This window comes from Protopterus annectens, chromosome 11.part0, assembly GCF_019279795.1.
Source record: "Protopterus annectens isolate FY-2018-M chromosome 11.part0, PAN1.0, whole genome shotgun sequence".
NCBI lineage: Eukaryota > Metazoa > Chordata > Ceratodontiformes > Protopteridae > Protopterus > Protopterus annectens.
Genome location: NC_056745.1, coordinates 1,390,895,455 through 1,390,920,509, shown reverse-complemented (window position 1 = coordinate 1,390,920,509; position 25,055 = coordinate 1,390,895,455). Strand labels below are relative to the sequence as shown.

General features: G+C 38.2%; 1 protein-coding gene across 2 annotated transcripts in view; it reads left to right on the top strand.

The window, feature by feature from the left end:
• The window catches only part of DOCK4 (dedicator of cytokinesis 4), a 3,006,016-nt gene that overhangs the window by 1,881,947 nt on the left and 1,099,014 nt on the right, over positions 1-25,055 (top strand). The window lies entirely within an intron of this gene.

Here is a 25,055-nt window from a genome sequence, read left to right as displayed (position 1 = left end):
TTTTCGAAATTTGCTCTTAACGGAGAGGATTTTTTCTAGGAGAAGGTAGGTTGTTCACCTAAAATAGATTTTAGATCATCCTGGCTGGAAAAAATGCTCCAATTCTTAATGATGATTTCCCACATCGCCTGAATGTCCCTACTGATTGGTAATGGAAAACTGCAGAGTTTATCAGTCAAGTTAGTTCATCTGCTGCAGCTGTTGTAGCCAAATATCAGTATAGGCTTGTGCTTGATGTTTCTCTCTTGTATTACCCTGTTCATCTCTTGTTCTATAATGTGGTCAGGATAGTTTCTTGCTAAGAACATACTTTTCAGGAAATTAGCTTCAGAAACAAAATCCTAATCTACACTAATGATGCGGGAAAGGCGGATGAACTGTCCTCTACCACATTCTTTTTGGAGAAATGTGGGTGCTGACTATTGTCGTCCAGAAAATTGTTGCGATAAGTGTTTTTACAGTGGATGTTGGATTCCAAAATATTGTTAGACTTGATCTTTATGGTGGTGTCCAGAAATGGATAGTTGCACCCCGTCCAGAGATGGTAAAAATCCAAGTATCCTATGCTATTACTTATCTCCTTGATGAAGTCAGTTATTTCCATGTCTGTGCCTTCCCAGATGAAAAAAAATATCATCTTGCACATTTGTGTGTGTATTTGATATCAACCAGCCTGAAGGGTGATCACTATCATTCTTGTGCACGCATCCAATTGCTAAGTCTTTCTTCACAGACGCCAACCAAGCTCTTGCTAGCCATCTATCTCCTGATACCTCAAATCTGCCTACTTCTACTACAAACCCATCCCCATCATTTCAGTTACAACCAGTGTCTACTTCCTTTATTTGCTCCCTTCTCCAAAAATTAAAACCTACCACCCCCTCAGCTGACAAACTCCCAGCAGAATTCCTGCAAAAAGGAGCTAGAGCCATTGCCTATCCCATTTCCATTCTGATCAACAGAACCATAAGTGAAGGAACTATCCCATCTATCTGGAAAATTTCTCATATCATCCCACTACATAAAGTTGGGAACTCCAATGACTTCTCTAACTTTTGTCCTATAGCTCTACTATCTCCTCTTGCAAAAATAATGGAGAAGTGCATCCATAAGCAACTACTTAACCACCTACTCCAAAACAACTTACTTGCCAACTGTCAACATGGATTCAGACCTTTCCACAGTACCACCACTGCCCTGCTATCCTTCACAGACTGCATTAACAAAAACCGTAACAAAAATATTCTTTCCTCTGCAGTCTTCATTGATTTATCTAAAGCTTTTGATATGGTTAATCACCAACTCATTTTACATATACTGAAATCCCTTTCACTCGAACCTCTAGCCATAAATTGGTTCAAATCTTACCTAGAAAACAGACAGCAGGCTGTACGGCACAATAAACTATCTAACCACCTTCCCATTTCCCTTGGTGTTCCTCAGGGCTCCATATTAGGCCCACTCCTATTTTCCATTTATATTAATGACCTTCAATCAGCAATTCCACACACCACCTGTATTCAATATGCAGATGACTCTGCTATAATCTGTTCAGCCACTTTTCAAACCGAACTACAGTCCCTTACCCAAAAAGTATTCAATACTGTAGAACAATGGTTCTCAAACTGCTGCCTCCTCCTAAACCTCCAAAAAACTAAACTTTTATTCTTCACACCCACCCGAAAGTCCACCCCTCTACATTTCACACTCATGTCTAATAATGGTGCTCTCATTTCTCCCGACCCAACGACTAAACTCTTAGGAATAACAATAGATAACCTCGACTTGGATACTCATATAAAAAGCACAATAAAATCAGTCAACAAAAAACTGGGATCCCTGTATAGAATCAAACCCTTTCTTACACCAGTAGCTAGGACTGCTATAGCCAGAACTCACTTAATCTCCACTCTACTCTACTCTATGCTTCACCTATATACACTGATCTTTCTAAAAACAACCTCAACAAACTGGCAATATCCTATAATAATATTGCTAGATTTGCCGCTCTCCTTTCAAAACTCATCACTGTCTTAGATTGGCTAGAGTTCCTAAACCAGCTTCAATTTCACCAGATTCCTATATCCCACAGGACCCTGTTTCAACCCACCAACACTCCGATACTCACTAGCCTCATTACCCCTTACAACAATCTTAAGAATTTATGCTCCTCAAACAAATTGTTGATCAATACTTGCAGATCCAACGACTCAGCAGGAGACTCCCTGTTCTCTAATACTGTTGGAAAGCTATGGAATCTACTACCCACTGAACTCATAACTCTGTCTTCTCTTACACTTTTTAAAAAGAATCTAAACCTATTTCTCAATACACACTGGTTATGCTCCTGTACTAACCCTGACTAACTTTCTTCCTTCACACTAATGAATACTCTACATCTTTATAGTCTTATCCTTAAAGAATAAATAGGCCATGTTATTGCAAATCAAATTTATGTATATAGTATCATCTCTCTTGTACATTACCTTTTACTGTTTACTGTTTGTGTTATGGTCATAATGAGTATTGTATTTTGTATTTTTTAATCATTTTTATTTAACAATAGCTGTTTTTTTTAAGTTTGGACTGCTACTACTTTCTGTATTGTATTTTGTATGTGTCGTGGAGCTTTTCTCCCTGGGCCTCTAATGAAAATGGACATATATCTAGTTAGACTAGCCCAGTCAACAAATGTAAAATAATAAATAAATAAATATAATGTCTATACATCCGTTCAGACTGGTAGCCAGGTAGGTGGATGAACATTTTTAACTCCTAGGTACTAAGGACCAAGTTGGCTAGTGCTGGGGCCATTTCCGACCCCATAGCTACTCCCCGTACTTGTTGGTATAGTTTTTGATTGAAATGAAAAAAGTTGTTGATAACTCCCTCTGCTAGGTCACAAATAGTTTATAGTTTTAGTTCTGTTAGAGGAGAACCCTGCATATTTGGAGAGATACAATTTTAGAGCTTACAACCCTTCTTTGTGTGGGATGTTTGTGTAGAGGGCTACTATATCCAATGTAACTAGAGAGGAGTTAGATGGATCTATTTGAGCCATGTACAAGTGATCTAAGAAATCCCACGAGTCCTTCAGATAAAGGTTGGTGGCTTGTACCAAGGGGTTAAGCACAGTATCCAAATATTTCGAGATTTTTTCGGTTTTAGTGCGTTTATTTGATATCACCAGCTTGAAGGGTGACCACTTGCATACAATATGTTGAAGACTCCACACTGTTATGTTCAGCTACATCCTCCCGTGACCTTCACTCTCTCACCCAAAAGGTATTCAGTATAGTTGAACAGTGGTTCACTCAGCATTGTCTTCTTTTGACCCCAAAGAAAACCAAACTCCTCCTCATCACTCCTACTCAAAAGTCCTCTCCTCTTCAATTCTCTGTGACAGCCACCAATGGTAGTATAATATCTCCAGACTCTACCACCAAAGTACTAAGTGTCACCATCGACAATAATCTGAACTTCGACATCCACATCAACAATGCTATAAAGACTGTCAACAAAAAAACTGGCACTCTCTATAGGATTAAACCCGTCCTTTCTGCTACTGCCAAAACTACTGTCGCTCACACTCATTTGATCTCTACACTCCTTTATGCCTCACCCATTTTTACTAATCTCTCCAAGAATAACCTCAGCAAATTGGAAATGTCCTATAATAACATTGCACGATTTGCTACAAACAACCCATTCCGAACTCATCATTGCATAAATTTAAACCAGCTAGAATGGTTAGAACTACAACACCTGATTCAATTTCACCAACTAAACATTGCCCACAACATTCTTTATAAACCTTCTAATACTCCAAGTTTATCTAGCCTCATCACCCCCTATAAAAATCTGAAGTCCTTATGCTCATCTCACAAACTTCTTGTATACGCCTCTAAACCTAATAACAGGGCTGGGGATTCTCTCTTCTCTAATACTGTAGGTAAATCCTGGAATTTTTTCCCTAATGACCTCTCTTCACTCACCTCTTTATCTCGCTTTAAAAACAGACTTAAACTTTTCCTCAAATCATACTGGCTATGCCCCTGTTCCAAACCAGACTAGTCATCTACCTCAACAAAATTTAACTTACTTATCCAGTGCTTACTATCCTCTGTTACATCTTCCATCTTATTATATTGTTCTTATCTACCTTTTTTCATTACTTCTATCCTTTTTATATACCTTTTGTTAAGTAAATCCATTGTAACATCACTACACATCTAACTTCCTTTATCTACTTTTGACTTAACCTGTATTATGTCTCCGTACATTCAATTTGCACTATTTATGACTTTTGACCTCAGTGCTACATCCTGTTTAACCTCTATGCTTTAATACACGTTACCATTGTTGTTGATTTTTTTTACTATGATAATTGCTATTTTTATTATAATATTTGATTTTTTGTTGTTTGTACTTATATTTTTGTATTGGAGCTTATCTCCCTGGGCCTCTACTGAAAATGGACATGTATCCAGTTTGACTAGCCCGGTCAACAAATGTAAAATAAATAAAAATAAAATAATTTATAGATATGTAAAAGAATTCAAAGATGTCTATATACAAAGAACGCATATGTGTATACATAGAAAGCTGTACATAGGTATGTACACACATGGTGTGTATCCTTTGAAGAGCTAATAACAAAACATCCCATGCATTCTGCACAGCTGTATGCATCTATGTTGTTTGTTGATGCATGTCTAGGCTGTACTTCCTGTTACATAGCTGATGTGTTACATCAGGCCCTGAGTATGGAAGGCTGAAAGGAGTTCCAAATGTTGAGTGATGCTGAAGAACTACATGCCTCAGTTCAGTGTACAACACATCCAACCTCACAACACTGTGCCATGCAGCTTTCTCCATACAGTACAGCACAGCTTTAAGCGATTACACACGCTCATATGTATGATTCTATGCGAGCGTGTTTCTAAGATCTGTTTTGTACCATGCAGGGATAAGTGCTCACACAAATATTTGCCCTGACCCATGACCTCATGCATGCCTGGATGCAACAAGCTGCATTGCTGAGTGTCCCATTGCCTTATGCATACCTCAAAAAAAAAAAAATAACAGCTCACATAGTGTCAAAACAGCAAAATGGATGTCCAAAAGTTAAAAATTAATGGAAGCCTGAAAATAAGCCACGATAAAGACACATTCCTTGGATAAGTTCAATGTTTAATATTGAGTCCCGTACATACAACCACAGAAAATAAACAGTTAAGTGCTTTTGTCCAAAAAGTGCAGGACTTCATCAGAAGAACTGTTAAACAAATCATTAACCTCTATTTAAATACATAAGTAAGTAGCTCATGTGACAAAATTAGCATAGAATCAATTAAAGTTTGTATCAAAACCTAAAAAAAAAATTTCTTTGATAAGCATTCTTAGTTTTATGTAATGTCTGTGTAGTATGTCTCTCATTATTGTACTTTTTCTGTGCATGTATTCTCTGAATTAAATATTACCCTCCTTTTTATATGTATTATATCACTTTTAGAAAGTATTCCACTGTTTTTTTTGTAAAAACGGAAACCCACAAAGTTGCAGTATTTTAAAAGTAAAGCAGAGTTCCTTATGTAAAGAAGAGCAAACCAAAAGATTCATGGTGTGTTTTAGTTCATTCAGCAAAGAAAGCCCACTTTCTTTACCCCTGCTTTGAAACAAGTTATTTTCACGGTTAGTACAAGGGTTCATTTTCTTCAGTTTACTAAATGACTTTTTCTTAGTAATAACATTTTATTTTCACAGATGAGTGCACCATTTCTTTGCGTGCAGGAAGTATCAGCAAAGAAGTTTTAGAATTAACTGCTGGGAGAACAAAAGTGAGCTTGAGTAAAGCATTTCATAAATGCTTCTGAAGAGTGTATTTGTTTAGAGGCTTTATACACGTCTCTGACAAATTCCTCATATTGAATCTACTAGGCACAGAAAAAAATCAGACACATATATTGAATCATGGAATAACAGGCAGCTTTGGGTTGAGCAGCAAGATTAATTTCAGATAAAGAAGTGTAGTAATATACATTTTCCTTTGCCAAAATAAAGAAAATATTGCATAATTATCACCAGTGTACCTTAATGTGGGATTGAATTTTGGCCCTCTTTTAAGATTGCATCTGCATTATTAAATCCTTAATAAGCTGGCTATCCATAGTTTATTTTTTTAGATTGTATATCTCTCTTTATTATACCAGCTGCTTATTTAGTATGTTTTCCAAATGCTTCATTACTGCAGTGCCAACTCAGAATTTTACAACAGACATTCTTCATATGTGTATTCCTGGTAAAAGGAGGGATTAGAATTAATGGTGAAGGTGTTTACCTTGCAGACACATGGTGAAAGGTTTGATTCTGAGATGGGATAATTGGCTAGGCTTAAATATGAACCTATGAATCTATGCACCTAATTACTGATGCATTCCCTTGAAGGATAGTTTTAATTAATCATTTAGGAACTGCCGTTCTTGTCTCAGAATGACATGCTTATTTAAGCTCTGCTATCTGTCATGTTACAGAATATCTATTTAAGTATTGTGAGTGCAACCAAGTAATATATAAGTATTTCTGCTGTTAACTTGTATATATATTTTTTAAATATTACTGTCTTTGACCTCTTATCGGCTAAAGGGATCTCATTCTATAAGGTTTGCTTTCCTCTTTTTATTCGTGTAATGTGCGTCTGTCTGGTGTGCTTCCAAGGTGTCTCAAAAAGGGTCTCGTGCCTAGTCTGGATTTACATGGTCAGATGGAAGGAGGGGTAGTGATAGTGAATTTTAAGGTGACTTTCTTGATGCAAAAGAAGCTGGGGGTATGGCTGTCTTGAGTAGATGTAGTAAGGCAGGAAGTTAAAAGTGGGCATTGGCTATTCATATACCTCTTAGTTCCCTGCTACGATTTTGAAAGCTATCAAAAATCCATAGCACAGGGTCCATGTTAGTAGCACTCAAACTTTGTAAATGTGTACATTTGGACTCTAGGGGGTGGGTCAGGCATAATGGGCAAAATTGCCCTCTTGTGGGACACAGCCCACAAAATTAGATTGAGAAGATGCCTAAATTTAAAATGTACTTTATTTGCAGCAACTTATGTAAAACCCATTTAGGAATCTTATCAGATGTGACCACTAGTTTGTGCTTAAACAGAGTACAAGCTAGAAACTGTTATTGGCAATGAACATTTGAACTCTTGAAGACAGCATAACTTTGATTTTGTCCAAAATCCCTGCATGCAGCCATTGCAGACTTAGAATGGTTTTGGTTACCTGTTAATCAGTATATACAATTTTGTTTGTTTACATTTGATGAGAAATATTTTCTCCACCCAGTATTTCAAAGTTGGTCTGTTACTGTTGGAGGAATTATTTTATACCCAAAATTTAACTTAATGGAAGTACTTGATGATGGTTACAATCCTAAGACGTATACTCACCCTCACACACATCTTGTGACTTCTGCTGGGGTTAATTACATAACCCAAGCTTATTTTTAAAAAGTGTTCTTGGCACTGCAGCATCAAGTTAATATTGTACAATTGCTGGTTGTTCAAGATCGAGCATGCTGATTGGACACTACAGCCAGCGTGCCCATTTTAAGTCCGGCATATACCAATAGAATACAGTCCAGCTCTGAAGTACATTCAGGCCAGACTTCTGTATTGGACTATGCTACGGAGGGACAGCACAAATTTTCAAAAGTAAAAGAACAAACATATACTCTAAAAGAAAAAAAACAGTAGTCTCTGTAAATGTTCCTATGCTTGCACAGTTACTTTTTATTGAACAGCACTGATGTATCTCTCATACTCCTGCGCAGTACATGAAAATCGTGGAAGAATGGCAAATGATGAGATGGAACACCTGCAACTCTGTTATACAAAGACCTTGTTTAAGATAGGAAAGCTAGTGAGTTACTGCTTAAATATTGTATCCACACCACTGAATTTTCTCTTGTTCTCAATTTCTTGGGAAAATAATCTTGGACAGGGAAACAGAAAATTTACCCCGGGGATCACTGCAGTGGCTCTGCTGGACCGAGGCACAGGGAACTAATCTAAGGGAGTGGCGAAAGCCAACACATTCTGGCTAGGCTTATAGATGCCCTCGGGCAGATAGCCTAGTATTTACCTATGAACCTATGAACCTTATAGTTTGTACGCATAGAAGTGTGAATTTCACCGATGTATCTAAGTTAGTTATATGTGGTACATTTCACTCTAGTAATTAGTCCCAACTGTTACATGAATTAATGTTTTTATAGGCAAGTTTTATTACGTATTTCACTGAGTGTGACTCTACACACATTTTGATTATACTTTATGCCTGTTTTGGTCAGACAGTTTTATTTTGAAAACATAAAACATCCCAATAGCAGTCATTATCCTTATTCAGCAAATGCAGAAGGTAGAATTAATCTTCAGTAAGGAGGTAAATTGACAAGTATCTATTTGACATTCTGAATGCACAGGTTTATAGTTATTTTGGTATATTATTCATTTACTTATTCTTTGTTTACTGGGTTAGTCCCACTAGGCTAATAACCTGTTTTCATGGGAAGCCCCTAATGTTTTTATTAGTTGTTGTGAGATCTTTTACATCTGTCTGAGCTGCCAGCAACCCAAGCAAGACAGGGCCTCAGTCTAATGTCTAATCTGTAGGATGAGACACTGAAGAGTGCAGCATCCCCATTATGCTGGGATGCAGTATCAGTTATCTATGTACTTGGAATGGGAATAGAACCCACAGCCTTCTGCACCAAAGGTGAGTGTGCTACTTGTTGTGCCACTGACAATGTTGATTTTATATGCAGTGTAGTCATAAGCAAGACTGCAAGTTCCCCTTTAATTTTCTAGTTCAAAAGCTATACAGCCAGCTTCTTGATTAAACTAGTAGGTATTCAATGAATATTGTTCGGATTTAAAAAAAAAAATAGACAGTTTCTTTATTAAAGTATGCTGGAGCCAGCATCCCTGTTTATTAGATGATCAGAATATATGAATGATTTTGCCCAGTGCCATAACTTACGGCAAAACATATCTGAGCTGACATAGTTCCTGCAGATACACCTTATACTGTATCATATAATATGCTTTGTGTAAATGAAGGCTACAAAATGCTTGTTCTGTAATGACGGCTAATACTGCAGTCCTGTAAATCAGCCTTTTCTAATTCTCATAGACTTAATAGGAAGATTTGTAAATATGAACAGATTCCATGCATTCTGTAAAAAGAATAAATGTTTAGATTTAGATTGGTTAATTTTTTGGGTCATTGGGATAAGAAGTTTTTCCTTGGTCTGTTGTTGTGCGGTCTCAGAGAGCTCCGAGAAGTGCATTTTCATGTCACTGTTATGGTCTTGGAGTTAGTAAATTTAGACTTGCAGTGTGTGCGGGTGTAGGTAGACTTGCAATCCTTGCAAAAAACCTCTGTTGTTGTTGCATTGTGTGCTCGGTGTAAGTTTTAATTTGGGATGGCTTCTGAGCAAGTTATTCCTCATTGAAGTGACATAAACATATATAAGCATTTACAAATGCAAACGGATGAGCTTAGTTTACTTACTTGTTAACCTGATAAGTAAACTGATCTATTGCTGACCCTTTTTGGTTAGGACTTGGGTGCAACATGTTTTACTGTTTCTTTAAATTATTATCACATTCTCTTAACACAGTACAATTATGTATTTCAGGAGTCTGGTTTCCTGTACTACTGTGCATTTAAAACAGTAAAGTTTAACATCACATCACTTTTTGTGTCTATGTCTTTATTGTTTCCTTTCATAATTCAAATGTTTCTTGATATGAGAAGTAAGGAAGTTATTTATTTTTGACACATGATGCATTTACATCCTTCAGAATGTCTCTCTTTCTGCAAGGCTTTTTGTCTGAAAACAGGTAACTATGGATCCTGAAATATGAGTTGTTTCTTTGAAAGGAATAGTTAACACGATACTATATGTCTCTACTTCTGCTTGTAGCAGGGAAAGAAGCAGTTTAGGTTCTTTTAGTTTAGACGGGGGAGAGGAAACACTATCAGTGTCAATAAACAAAAGTATTAAGACTGTTTTATGATAAGAAACAAATCTGCCAAATATGTACCATATAGAGGCAAGTACTTTTTGCTTGTTGAGTTATATGATTCATTTGTATGAGATAGAATTGTGTGACATACAAAATTATCTAACGAGTCAAACAACAGGCAGATTGTCAAAAGAAGCACAGTTAAGGAATGTCATGGATTTCTGCAGTCAATATGATTACTCTGAATTAGGTTATACTTCACAGAATAATTAGAAATGTACAGGAGTACATGTATAAGAAAGAAGAGATACAACAAGAAGAGATAGAAAGTAAGCCATGAGAAATCAGGTTCAATGATTTTTGTATGAAATGCCGCTACAAAAATGAAAATATGAACTGTCCTGCTTTGTCAGCTGTGTAACAGCTGTGGTAAGATCAGTTATTTTTCCAAAGCGGGTAAAGTACAGAAAATGAAGATGTAGCCCATCCAAATGCATGTGGTAAAACAGAACCATGAAAATAATTTATATATGAGTGCTGCAAGTGTATAATGAGACTACGACAAACAAAACTGTGATACTGAGAATTAAATTGTATAAAAGGATCAATCAGACCTTTTGGTACAAAAGCTCAAAATAAATAAAGTGTTGTGCTTAAGTTAGGCACTGGGGCAGAGTGCACCATAATGTCCACAGAAACTTTTGAAATGTTGAGGTTAAAATATGAGCTAAAATTTTAATTTGCAAGTCATTTACTTTTTCAGGCCATCTTTATCTCCAGTGAGTCAGAAATTGCATACTCACAAGTGTAATCGTTAAAATATGTATATTTATATATAAGATACAGTTTACAATAGTTGAAACAGAATTTTATTCTGTAGTGGGATATCTAAAGGGCCAAAATCTTGGAATGGCCAAAAGAATTCATGATGTTCATCTGAAAAGTGATGATTTACTGCATAACTATGAAAATGTATTTGTTGATTCTGGATGCTTAGAAGGGCATCATTTCCTGATAGTTCCCACCAAGCTGCAAACATGCACACTCCAAGGAAATTTACAGCAGTACTGAAGAATTTGACTGAGAAGGATCTGTGCAAACTAAAGCGCAATTATATGATTAAGAAACTGACAGTCTACTGATTCCATGAATAGTACAGCAACTGTGGATAAACACGAGATTCTTATTTTGTATAGATTTGCAAAACCCAAGTAAAGCTGAAAATGGTGAACATTATCCACTTCATACCAATGAAGTTGCTGCTAGCATTCTAAGTATGAACATGTTTTTGTGTGCTACATGGTACTCAGGGTTCTGGCAAATTGAACTAGATGAAGAAAAGTGCAAATTGTATGCACTTAATATGTTTATAGAAAGATGGTTTCCTTAGACTTAGAGTTTGGAATTTCTTCAAGACCAGAAAAATTACAGAGATTTGCAACAAAGATGATTGAAAGGTATGATGCTATTGATAATGTCGTTGTTATTCTGGTATTGGATGCAACTATTTATGGTCATTAGAGAAGATTGCTGGTGATGCAGTAGAATGCACAGCCAGAACGAGTTTTGAAATGCTTAAGATTTCCATTACAAGAACTCATGTTTCATTCAAGAGTTGTGGTGATGCATTGACTCTGCAGAAAGAGATATTAGTTTCATACAGATTAAAACATTTACTTACTGCTAGTAAATGTATGCTCAGACTGAGAAGGACCTATTTTTAGTTGTATATGGCTGTGAAAAGTTGCATATCTGTTGTTGGGAAAGTGATTCAAACTGAGAGTGATTGCAGTTTCAGAAAGCTGCTGGGCATAGTAACATAAGGGTTGAAAAGAATGTTATTATGCTTGTAGATTTATGACCTAAAAGTAAGGTATATAATTCAGGAAGCCAGATGAATATGCCGAATATGCTGAATCATTCATATCTACAAGGACAGAATGACAATGTTTTGCAGTTTCCCATTACTAGAAAACATTTGTGAGAAAGTCACTGATATACTAGGAATATCCAGAAATAAGAGTTGTTGTTGTCTTCTTTTGGCTTTTCCCGGTTAGGGGTTGCCACAGCTGAACTCCGGTCCGCTAATGATTGGCAGTAGATTTTTTACGGGTGCCAGCTCGACGTCCAACTTTCAGCGAAGGCGCACCCATTCTACGCATGTCTTTCAAATGCCACTCGACCGCGGAGAGGACATGCAGACTCCACACAGAAGGCGCTCCAGCCGAGAATCGAATGGGAGAACCTCTTGCTGTGAGGCAACAATGCTACCGCTGTACCACCGCTGCTTCAATATCCAGAAAATAAGAGTGCTTAAATAAATTTCTGTGGAGGGTTGATGAGAACTGTTCCCAAGGAAATTTATTCTTACCCCTAATTCACTAAAGAGATGAGATAATCTGTAGATGGGGTTTAATGTTTAAAGTAGATAAACAAGTTGTTCCAAACAAAATTGAGAAAAGGAATGTTGAAATGACTATGTAAGTTGGGTTTTGGAGTAGGTATGTGCAGAGAAAGAGGTTGTGGTGTGTCATTGGGCCACCAAACTGTAAATAGCAGAGCTGCAGTGTGCTGTGATAACTTGAACATATATCTGATATGTGTAGACTAATGTACATAGAAATTATGATATAAATACACTGAAAGCTGTTTCTGTAAGGCATTGTATTCCTGATATTTCAGAGAGAAGGGGCCATCAGTATGCAAGTACTGAATTCAAAGCTAGAATTACAACAATTTATGTAGCATCCATGTTATGTGGTATGTAGTGGCAAAGCTGAAAGCTCTGTCAAAACTGTTAAGTACTCAAACATAATTTTTTTGAATATAAAAATTTTCCAGTGTAACATGTTTGTCTGTAAACTGCACATGTATTAACACTAATGTAGCCTAAGAACAGTGTCAAATAAACATAGTTTTAATATTTAGCAATTGTTTGTTGGTATGGAGTGAATTGAGGTAGCCACCAGCTTCATCCAAAATTGTGCAGTCATCTTGGTAAAGTAATGTTTGAATTATGTAGTTATCCAGCATTAGCAGTAAATACTGTTTATTGCAGTATGTGAACAAAGACATGACATAAATCTTGCCTCAGATATTATTAAATTTAAATGCAAATGGATGTATCTGATTATTTAATGGTTGCCACTCAATTTTTTGTGTACTACCTGGGACTGGCAAAACTAAAACAATCTGAAAAAGCAAATGATCTTCATTTGTTGCATGAAATTCAGTCAACATGAACACTAGCCAGCAGAGATGTTCCTCATACCTGTTTAAGTTTCCATTGTTTCTGATGGTGCAGGCTTGGCATTGGAAATAGTACTATTGATGTGAGCATGTCTTGACATACTTCCAGAGGTTGTCTTAATTGAGTGTTAAGAAAGTCTTGTTACTTGCTGATTCCACTGGTGCAAGACACAGCCTCTTTGGTGAATTATGAAATAGATCTTTCCTTGAAATAAGACCTTGTCACGATGAAGAAGTCTATATATCACTGTGGTCTTCAGGATTAAAACATTCAATACCTCTCACTTGCACCCTTTAGCTGTGGTAGTTCTAATAACCACAGAGACTTGTAATAGCAAGAGATTTGTCTTGAGTGTCCACTTCTTATGGGGTAAGCCTGCCCACATATCCTGTTTAGTATACGGTAAAGCTATATCCATACTAGAATTGATCCAAGAAACTACAGTGGACCATAAAGAAAGAACTGCAGGACAGTTCAAAAATTTATGGATTAAGGTAGGAATAGAAGAGTTGCATTCTGCACATTTATATCTAAATATTGGATCTTCAAAAGTCTTGAGTGTTGGGTTTGAGTATTTTTGATAAAGGAAAAGAATATAAGGTATGTTGCAAAGGGTCTTTATGATATTTAGGAAACTAATCTGGTGCTGGGCAGCAATCCCAGTGTCTTGCATGTGAGAGTTAAAGGGTTCCTTTAGCTTCCCCACAACAGGAGAAATGAGAGAAAAGTCTATACTGACGCCATATTCCATATTGTCTGGAGAGACCTGCAATGATTCTTTAAAATGAGTTAGGGAGGAGGGTCTGTTGGGTATAAAGTGTGAAGGGGAAAACAATTCAACAAGTAGTGAAGCTGGAGAAGCTTCTAAAACAATGTTCAGGAAATACCTCATCTGTCATACATGCCCTCAAAGAGTTGAGAGTTTGCTTACCTTTGATTGTAGTAGTTAGATCAGAGAGCCAGTGTGCATCTTTCTTTTCCCAGTCACAGTCTGTGATAGGAGTACCATCAACTACAACATGTGGATTCCTCCATAAGGAAATAGCAGAGAGCCTTGTTTCTTGCCAAGGTAAGATTTTCCTAAGAAATTGGAGAGCCAAATGTGATAGCCAGAATTAATGCCATGTTTTGAAATGCTGTGGGAGGGATCATTGGTTCTAACTTGATCCTCAGGGTGAAAAGACGTAAAATCCTTCCAACAATAGTAGCTTACTTGCATACATAGAGTCTTAGGATTAACAGTAAAAAGAGTGAAAGTAAAGGCCTTGGAGTACAAATTCCAGTTGGGGATAACCAGGCCTAGAGATGTAGGTGCAATTCTGGTGGATGATTGACCCTCTTCCTCTTTCCCTCCCAAAGACAATCATCAGTTAGCTTTTTTTTTTTAACCATGAATGCAATTGTAGGTTAGGAATATGGTGGCAAAGATAAAAGAGCACAGGAGAAAGAAACATCTTAACTGTAGCTATGCGTCATTAAAGAGAGATGTAATCATCTCCATGAATGTACCCATAAAAACATTTTATCCCAAATGTCTTTAAGATTGATTTACAACATTTTGTGGACATTGATGTGAAGTTTTATACCAAGTTAGCAGGGGAAGGTGTTGGTCCATTTTAGGAAAAGATACCCTGTTTGAGCATAGTGGCTGTGCCGCGACATTGGTGATAAAAATCTCTGTTTTTCAGGGGTCAGCTTTGAATCTAGATGTATTATCAAACTTTTCCAGTAGGGTTTAGATGAATGGTACATCTTTAACAGGGTTGCAAGAGAGAATATCACACAGCCATCAGAAAATTCTAGGGCAGTTGTCTGGACTTCAAGTAAGGACCACCAGAAAAATGACTGGAATTAATTAATAATCTGTTAAGGGGTTCAACAGTGCAGAAAATAAAGCTGAGGACAGATGCAGCATTGTCATATATGCTTATGGATCTACTTCAGAAGCTTGAAGTTTCATAGGCTCATAGGTTCATCCTAGGCTATCTGCCCTAGGGCATTTATAAGCCTAGCCAGAATGTGTTTGGCTTTCGCCACCCATTTTAAATTTATTTTGCTATGCCCTTTTTCGAGGTTAGTATACTGTGCCTCTGTCTAACAGTGACACAGAAGTGATACCCAGGGTAAACCTACGATCTCCCATCCACTCATCAAGATTCCTCTTGAAGAGAGTCAATGAGGGACTCTGCCTAACCTGGACTGGGATTTTATTCCAGAGTGAAGGGAGCCTCTGGGTTATGAATCTGTCCCTCCAGCATGCCCTATTTATTTCAGTGCTGAGGTTCAAGTCTCGGCGTGTAGCTCGATGGGATTTGGATTTTCTGAGGTGCAGCATGTCCATTAATTCCAGGTTGGACATGGCTTTATACATCAGGCACAGATCGCCTCTGAACAGGCGGTATGCCACTGAGTAGAGCTGGAGTTTCTTTAACCGGGCAGCATTTGGCATCTGTTTGAGCCCTTTGATCCTCCTGGTGAGGTACTTTTGGGGTCTTTCCAGTTGCTGCAGGTGTCTGGTAAGGTACATCCCAAAAGGGGCATTGTACTCAATTATGGGCCTGATGAGGGATGAGTAAAGAGGCACAATGACCTCCCCTGATCTAGATGTGAATCCCTTCATGATTAGATGGGCTATATAAAATGTTTTTCTAACCACTTGGCCACGTGGTTGTCAAATGAGAGATTGCTATCAACTTGGGTCACCAGGTCCCTAATTACTTCTTCTGTACTTAATGGATGGTCGAGACCATAAGATCGAAGTTTTGAAACTACACCCCCCACACCCCCTGCTAAATAAATATACCAACTATAAGATTGCAGTACAGTGAGGAAAACAGTAAATTTCCTGTTGTGCGCTGTATCCATTCAAAATGTTTAAAGTTTCAAAACTTCAATCTTATGGTCTCGACCATTTGCAGTTCGAAGTTTTGAAAATAAGCTTGTGAAGGGAATCCATGATTATATATGAGCATAGGAGGAGAGGTGGTTATGTTATTGAGTAAACATGCTGTGGGTGATCTATACAATGCTTTGATTGCACTGATGAACTCTTCGACATGGAAACACTGTCCACAGGCCATGTTTTCAAAATCTACATAAAGTGCTAAAGCATGTTCAGGCACATTTTTTAGGCCTTGAAGGTACAACAAGTGAGTGCAGCATGGTACACACTACTACTTTGAGGAAACCTCCTTATGGGCTTAAAATCAATGCAGATGAAATTGTTGTTATTGTTGCATCTTTCGGCTTTTCCCTGTTAGGGGTTGCCACAGCGGAACTCCGGTCCGCTAATGATTGGCAGTAGATTTTTACATACTGAGATGCCAGCCCTGACGCACAACCTTTCAACGAGGGTACGCCCATTCACGCATGTCTCCACACAGAAGACACTTTAGCTGAGAATCGAACAGGACAACGTCTTACTGTGAGGCGACAATGCTACCGCAGCACCACTTAGCAAGAATTTTAGCATATAATTTTTCATCCATATTAACAATGTAAATGGGCCTGTAATTTACTGGTAGTGCAGAGTCTTTACTTGGCTTAGGAATGACCATGATAGTACACGTTGGATGAATCATTTATAGATTGGGAGGACTGAAAAGATTGAAAATGATAAGTTAAACCTGGAGGCATAAAATCGTTAATTATTAGGTGAAGTTCTGCATTTAAGCCATCAAGTTTTTATTTTATTTGTTTTTTTATTGTACTGTTTGATTACCAGGTGAGTGAGCTAGTCCAGAGAGGTGCCCATCACTATTCCCCTGTGCAAATAGTTATTCCAATTTAGTTCTAGTAGGTTGGGAACAACATTTTGTCCTCAGTAGGAATAATCCGTGGAAAAACACATTTTATTCTATGGCCGATTTGTAGACTATTTGTTTATCCTATGGAAAGGAGATGGAGAACAATTTACAAGATTTCATACATACTTGGATCAAACTACTTCGTATCTTACATTCACTTCTGAATATTCTAGATCTAACATAAATTTTTTAGATGTTGGTATCAGTTTGAGTGATCAAGGTTTCCTGAATTTTGATTTATACAGAAAGAATACTTGGAGAAATCATTACTTACATAGAAGTAGCATGCATCCGAGACATGTAACCAAGAACATCATGAAGAATGAAACAAATAGGATTCACAAACATTGCAATCGAGAAGAAAATAGAATTAAAGAAATAAACTTCTTGCGTTACAACTTGAAGGCCCGTGGCTACAAGGAGAAAGACCTACAATTCAATGGGAACACAAGTCAAAATTATGTTGAATCAAATTATATCTTTGTGAGACTATCTCTAACATATAGTTCAGATAATGCTCAGATCACTAAGATAATTAATCAATTTTGGCCAGTGCTTACACAAGATCCACATCTAAAAGCTATAGTTGGAGAGAGACCTAGATTCTGTTTTAAAAACAAGAAAAATATGAAAAGATTATTATGTACTAACATCCAGACACCAAATACAATAATAGGACAGAAAGGAACAATAAAATGTGGGAATTGTAATATCTGTTGTGTGATAGATGACAGTAACCACTTTACACATCCGGTTACAGGGAAAGACTATATTTTTAACATCAAAGCAACATGTAAAACCTCGGATGTTTATATTCAGCTACCTGTGAGGTTTGTACATCATTCTATATAGGAAAAATTAACCACTGCTTCAAAAGAAGGGTACAGAGACATCAATTGGATATTAAGAACAAGGAAATACATAATGCGTTGGCACAACATGTTGTTATTAATAAAACTCACAAGTTTCTATTTAAAGTCATTGATAGAGCTTTGTCTGGTCCACGCAAAGGGGACATTGAGACTTTGACGGAGTTGAAAGAAACAAAATGGATTATTAACCTGAGGGCAGATCAAACCCCTGGTTTAAATAGTATAGTCCCCCTTAAACCTGTTTTAAAGAACAGAAGATGTAAAGTGTAGTTAATCCACTATGCCGTCTACAAATTCACAACTTTAAAGTTAACTGACAAAGACAGTACTATGTGAGCATTATTTGACTGAGACCAAAGTCATTTTTCAGCTTTTGTCAAAGGACATTTCATTGCCCGTTTATTGGCCAATATCATCAACTTCATATTTTTATTAATAAAAGGAATACATCCTTATATCAAGGAATGCAGAGAATATAATGATGATAGTTATTTTCATTTTTAAGAACAGAAGAAGTATATAACAACAAAACTATTGTGCCATCTATATGACAAACCTGCAAATTGAATTTTGTCAGATGATAGTAACAACAAGTGAATTTTACCTGATTAAGGCCAAATTTATTCTAGCTATTGTCAAAGGATATTATACTGCTTGCTTATCGAATAACATCATTCTCCTCACATTTTATATATTTTTTATTGGTGAAAGGAATGAACTCTTACATTAATGATTGAATGAAAAATAAGATCACGCTACCAATGGTTTAACACATGTTGAAGTCACCTTTTGTGACAAAATCAAAGTCTTTGCTGTTAGTTGAAAGAACTAAAATATTTATGAAAAAAAGGGAAGTAATTTCCCTCTTTTGTTTGAAAGAGATTGGAGAGTGAACAGTTAGCGTTGCTGTTCTATCCACACGCTTTCCTGTTTTTGGCAAGACCCTGGTATTTTAGAGATAACATCTGAAGCAGGCATTGGTCGTATTTTTAGAAATGTGATATAATTCAGTTGAAGGATACTTATTGTAATTCCATAATTTCAAGTGGCATTATTTTTGATTATACAGGTAAAGATCCATCATACCTGCATAGCATTGTAATGAATAGAAAGTTATATTCACAAATTTCTTTGAAGATTTACTACTTGGAGTGTTTATGATTGCTTCTATTTACTTATGGATACCACATCATTGAGAACAGTGCCACCTGTTATTGGTCTTGAGAATTAAAGGAAAATGGAAGAGTAATACTTACTTTGCTCACATTACCATCAATAATACAATATACATTCAATCAAAATGAAGGATTGGAACATCTAATTTACATACTTAATAAAGGCGGGAAACAGAAGCATAGACTTGATTATATGCAAATTAATCTTGAGATGAGATAGAATTGGTTGTTGCCTTTGCTTGAAAGAAATTGGAAAGTGAACAGTTAGCGTTGCTATTCTATCCACACGCTTTCCTGTTTTTGGCAAGTCTTTGATATTTTAGAGATAACATCTGAAGCAGGCATTGGTTGTATTTTTCGAAATGTGATACAATTTAGTTGAAGGATACTTATTGTAATTCCATAATTTCAAGTGGCATTATTTTGATTATGCAGGTAAAGATCCATCATACCTGCATGGCATTGTAATGAATAGAAAGTTATATTCACAAATTTCTTCGAAGATTTAATATTTGGAGTGTTTATGAATGCTTCTGTTTACTTTGGATACTACATCATTTAGAACAGCACCACCTGTTATTGGCCTTGAGAATTAAAGGAAAATGGAAGAGTAATACTCACTTTGCTCATATTATCATCAATAATACAATATACATTCAATTAAAATGAAGGACGGGAACATCTGATTTACATACTCAATAAAGGCGGGAAACAGAAGCATAGAGTTGATTATATGCAAATTAATCTTGAAATAACAAGATGGGATTGGATGCTGCCAAGTATTCATCAATGGTGATTGGTTAAACAGTATAGAATTTCATATATAAAAGGAAATGGAAGTCCCTAGTGTCTTATACGATCTGAGGAAGGCAACAGTCGAAAGCGCTTATCGGATATGTTCAAGGGACAGTTTTGAGCTTTTTATTTTTCATTTTATTTTCAAGTCGAAGTTTTATTCGTATTAAAGGACTACATTTTAATTGGAACACGTGTGGATTTCATTGATTGGTCATCCTTGGGTGGATTTTCTGTCTTTTTTCTGCCAATACATTTATAATAAGGATTCATGGGTTATACGGATACAATCTGAATAAACTGCGTGAGGTATCTGAGAATAGTGCACATTCGAGTATATTTACAATATATACAAGTGAGAAACAGTATAATCATGCAGTACAATTGTACATTTGGTTATGACTTACATTGGTTACATTAGTTAACTTTGATGGCTTTACCCTGAAAAATGAGCTAGTGGCCAGTTTAACTTACTGTTCTGAGGCGGGAGTTGCTAGTGATAATTTTTGTTTTTTGGATAACTAGGGAGTTCAGCATCTCTAAATTGGGGAATAAGTGTGCCTGTCATTGGCTGGTAAATGAAATTCTGTCTTTCGTTATAAGAACTTGTGGAAAAACTTTGGAAAAGGTGAATTATGCTTGTAGGGAGACATAATCAAGTCATCCCGAGGAGAGTTTATAGTTCCTGATGTGATGTTGGATCTCCTGCATTGTTTTAATCTGTAGGCTAGAAACTTACCAGCCATGATGTCCTTCATGGATGCATCTGCAGTCATAACAACTGGGTTGTCCTGTCGTCAGGCAGCCCTTCAGTCGGCCGGATTCCAAAGTCCGGGTCCGGGTCCGGCTTCGGCTGATGTCGCACTTCACCCGACGTCATCTTTGTTGGTCTTCGGGTATAAAGGCATCAGTCGACGCCATTTTCTTCAGTCTTTCTTGCCGCGTGGCGCCCGAAGCAGAAGCTGTTCGCAAGTGCCGGTCGGTCGGATCCAGAGATTACTTCTACCGAATACTACTTCGAAGACTTCTAAAGCTAAGTACCCCGTTGGGGACTCTTTCTTGCCTCAGCCGATGTCAGAAAAAGTTAATAATTGTTTAACCTGTGGGAAACAAATACCTCATAAAGATTTCCACTCTTATTGTCTGCCTTGTTTAGGGCCAGCCCACGTAGCAGCCTGTTCGGCCTGTGCTTCTTTCAACCGAGCGGCTTAGGTGTCGGTCGGAGTTTGCTGAACAGTTTTCGGTTCTGATTTTGCGTACATTATGCCGTCGGATCCTCCGACTACCCAATCTGCCAAAACGCAAAGATAAGACCAACACTCGCGGTCCGCGGTTTCGGCCGAAACCATGGTTAAGCAAACCGCGAGTGTCTCGGTTTCGGCCGAAACCGAGAAAACTGATCAAAGTACAGCTGAAACTATCTCTACAACTGAGGCCCCTGCTACCACTCTTGAATCGGCCTCAGAAATTTTATCCACTACGGTGGTTGCCACTGACTTATCAGACACCATTCCCTTGGATGTCTCTACCCCAGCACGTGGTGCTGCTAGGCCTCCAGCAGCCATGTCCATTAAGGCCTTCGCCAGGGCTAAAGCAGCCAAGACTACTAAAACAGTGCCTGTTAAACCCCCTACAACCAGGCCCTCCTCTAGTTCTCAAATGCTTACCACTGATGAATCTCTTGATAAAAAATGTGTATTACAAATGGTAAATAACATACAACAGGTTAGTAACCATTCCTTAAAATGTGGCTATGATGCACTGGAGGCTTCATTTAGATCAGCCATGACTGGCACAGTGATAAGAAGGCATGCATGGCTAAAGGAGCAAGCTTTACCGGATCATGTTAAAGCAAAGTTACTAGATGCTCCTATGGATAAGACAAGTTTGTTTGGTACACCTGCCCAGCAGGTTATGAAGAAAATGGAAGAAAAGGCAAAATCTGTTCAAACGGTTAAAGATTTCTTGCAGGTTCAACCCCCAAGGTTTAGCAGGAACTGGCCTGCCAAAAATTGGTCCTTTCCTGACTCCACAAGATCTCAAAGGGGCAGGAATAGACGTTCCAGAGGCAGAAACCAATCCAGAGGAGGTGCCTACAGAGGACGACAGTGGCAAGGTAACAACAGAGGCACAGACACAACCACTGCCACTACATCAACACAACCACAGTGACTTAATCCTAAATCCGCCTACCAGGGAACAAATAGCAGCTCCTCTAGGCGGAAAGTTAACCTTATTTTCAAAGAACTGGCACTATATAACAAAGGACAAGTGGATTTTACAAACCATAGATCAAGGTTACGGTTCCACTTCCACACTTTACCAGTCAAAAGAGGAATGCCAAATCTACCTCCAAATCAAAAACAGAGGCTCTACAACAGATAATGCAGTTAGCAAACATGAGAGCTGTGGAAAGAGTGCCAACAGCAGAGCAAGGAAAGGGTTCTACTCCAGACTATTCCTAGTTCCAAGAAAGGAAAAAGTTGGAGACCAATTCTCGACCTGTCCGCCTTAAATACATACATCATTGTCCCAAAATTCAAAATGCTGACCCTACAGCAACTTCTTCCCATGCTGGGCAAGGAGTGTTGGCTGGTAACTCTAGATCTCAAGGAGGCATACCTGCACGTCCCCATTCGACCAATCTGCAGAAGATACCTCAGATTTCTTGCAGGATCAGAGCACTATCAATTCTCAGCATTGCCTTTTGGCTTATCTACTGCGCCCAGAGTATTCACAAAATGCCTGGCATCAGTAATCGCCCATTGCAGACTACAGGAATTCAAATTTACCCATACCTGGACGACTGCCTGCTACAAGGGGACAACAAAAGCAAGCTGACAACAGATTTACAAAGGGTCATTTACTTGCTACAAGCACTGGGATACACAGTCAATTTACAAAAGTCAAGGCTGATACCATCCCAAACAAGAACATTCTTGGGCTGAATTGGACACAGTAAAACAAATGGCATTCCTAACTACAGAAAACAAAAGAACTCCCTCTTTACTTCTTGGGACTAACAAAGCTGAACAAGTTAACAGCAAGAAAAGTACTGCAGGCCTTGGGCTTCATGGCATCATGCATAATCTTGGTCCCACTTGCCAGACTACATATGAGAAAACTACAGTGGTACCTAAAGAATTTATGGTCCCAACACAGACACAGCCTAGAAACAGAAATCCCACTAATTCCATGCATAAAACAGGAGTTCCTATGGTGGGCTCAGGCATGCCAGTCAAACCCAGGCCTACCCTTTCGCAGATGTCAAGCAAGCCAGACCATCACAACAGATGCTTCAGACCTAGGATGGGGGGCCCACATGCTGGACAAATGCGTGCAAGGATTGTGGACACAGGATCAACTTCACCTGCACATCAACCTAAAAGAAATGCTGGCAGTAAAACTGGCAATCCAAAAGTTCAGACCATTTCTCAAAGAGGGCCAGTTGATGATAAGGACAGACAACACCACAGTCATGTGGTACATCAACAAACAGGGAGGCACTCATTCATACCCCCTATGCAGAATGACTTTGGAGCTGTGGGCCCTGGCACTCAGCTACAACATCCAGTTACAGGCAATATTTGTACCGGGAAAAGAAAATACTCTAGCAGACGTATTAAGCAGAACCACATCGAATGCCCACGAATGGAAACTGCACCCGGACATCTTCAAGACCATCTCAAAGAAATGGGGAATGCCTCAGATAGATCTATTCGCATCACCTCTCAATCACCAGCTCAAAAAATTCTGCACAAGGACATTCCACCCACTAGCATGGAAAGTGGATTCGCTCTCCTTCAGCTGGAAAGGCCTAACAGCATATGCATTCCCACCTCTTCCCTTGATACACAAAGTATTACTAAAAATCAAGGAAGAACGTCCAAGGATAATCCTGATAGCTCCAAACTGGCCAAGACAACACTGGTACCCACTGCTGAGGGGCATGTCTCGGAACAATATGTGGCCAATACCCTGATGCCTTTGATGTTAACTCAGAACAACTACAGCATCATACATCCAAACCTAAAAACGTTGCAACTGACTGCATGGAACATCACATAGCAGCAGCTAATCCAGAACTTTCCCAAAGAGTTAAAGACATTATTCTTGAAGCACGCAGACCTTCAACAAGAAGGAACTATGCTGGAAAATGGAAAAGGTTTGTCATTTGGAGTACTGAAAGAGGAAAAGATGTGTCAAACATAGATATGCCTAACATTCTGGAGTATCTGGCCGAACTTCTTCATTCAGGCCTGTCCTACTCCTCCATCAAGATACATGCATCAGCTATTTCAGCAGAATACAGCTTTGATCCACCTGTTTATTCGCACCCTTTGCTCAGGCAGTTCCTCAGAGGAATCAAGAATGTAAAACCTCCAAGGAAACCACCTTTAACAGCTTGGGACTTAAACTTTGTGCTAGAAAAGTTGACACTATCACCCTTTGAACCAGCAGCAACAGCAGACCTACAACACCTGTCATGGAAAACTGCTTTCCTACTGGCAATTACTTCAGCAAGGAGGGTTTCAGAACTACAGGCCTTAATGGCAGTGCAACCCTTCCTAATCTTCCACCAAGATAGAGTGTCCATGAGGACTAATCCTACATTTATGCCTAAGGTGGTATCCAGAGTGTCTTTAAACCAGGCAATGCACCTACCTACCTTCTTTCCCAACCCACAAAACAGAGGGGAAAGAATACTGCATACCTTGGATGTACATAGACAGCTACGCTACTACTTGGACAGAACAAAAAATAGCAGAAAGACTGACTAACTTTTTGTAGCCTATGCAACAGGAAGGGAAGGAAAAGCTATTTCCAAACAGACAATCTCCAAATGGATAGGAAATTGCATATGATTCTGTTACTCCTTCCATGGAAAACCAATTCCACAGAACATAAGACCTCATTCTACAAGGGCAACAGCCACTACCACAGCCTTCTTACGAGGAGTGGCAACCAAAGACATTATTGAGGCGGCTACTTGGACCTCCGTGCATACATTTGCCAAGCATTATAATTTGCCTCTATATTCCAGATCCCGAGCAGGGTTTGCCACTGCTGTACTGCAAGGGATCCTAAACACACCATAATCTAGTTTTATCCTCCTCCCTAGTTGGCT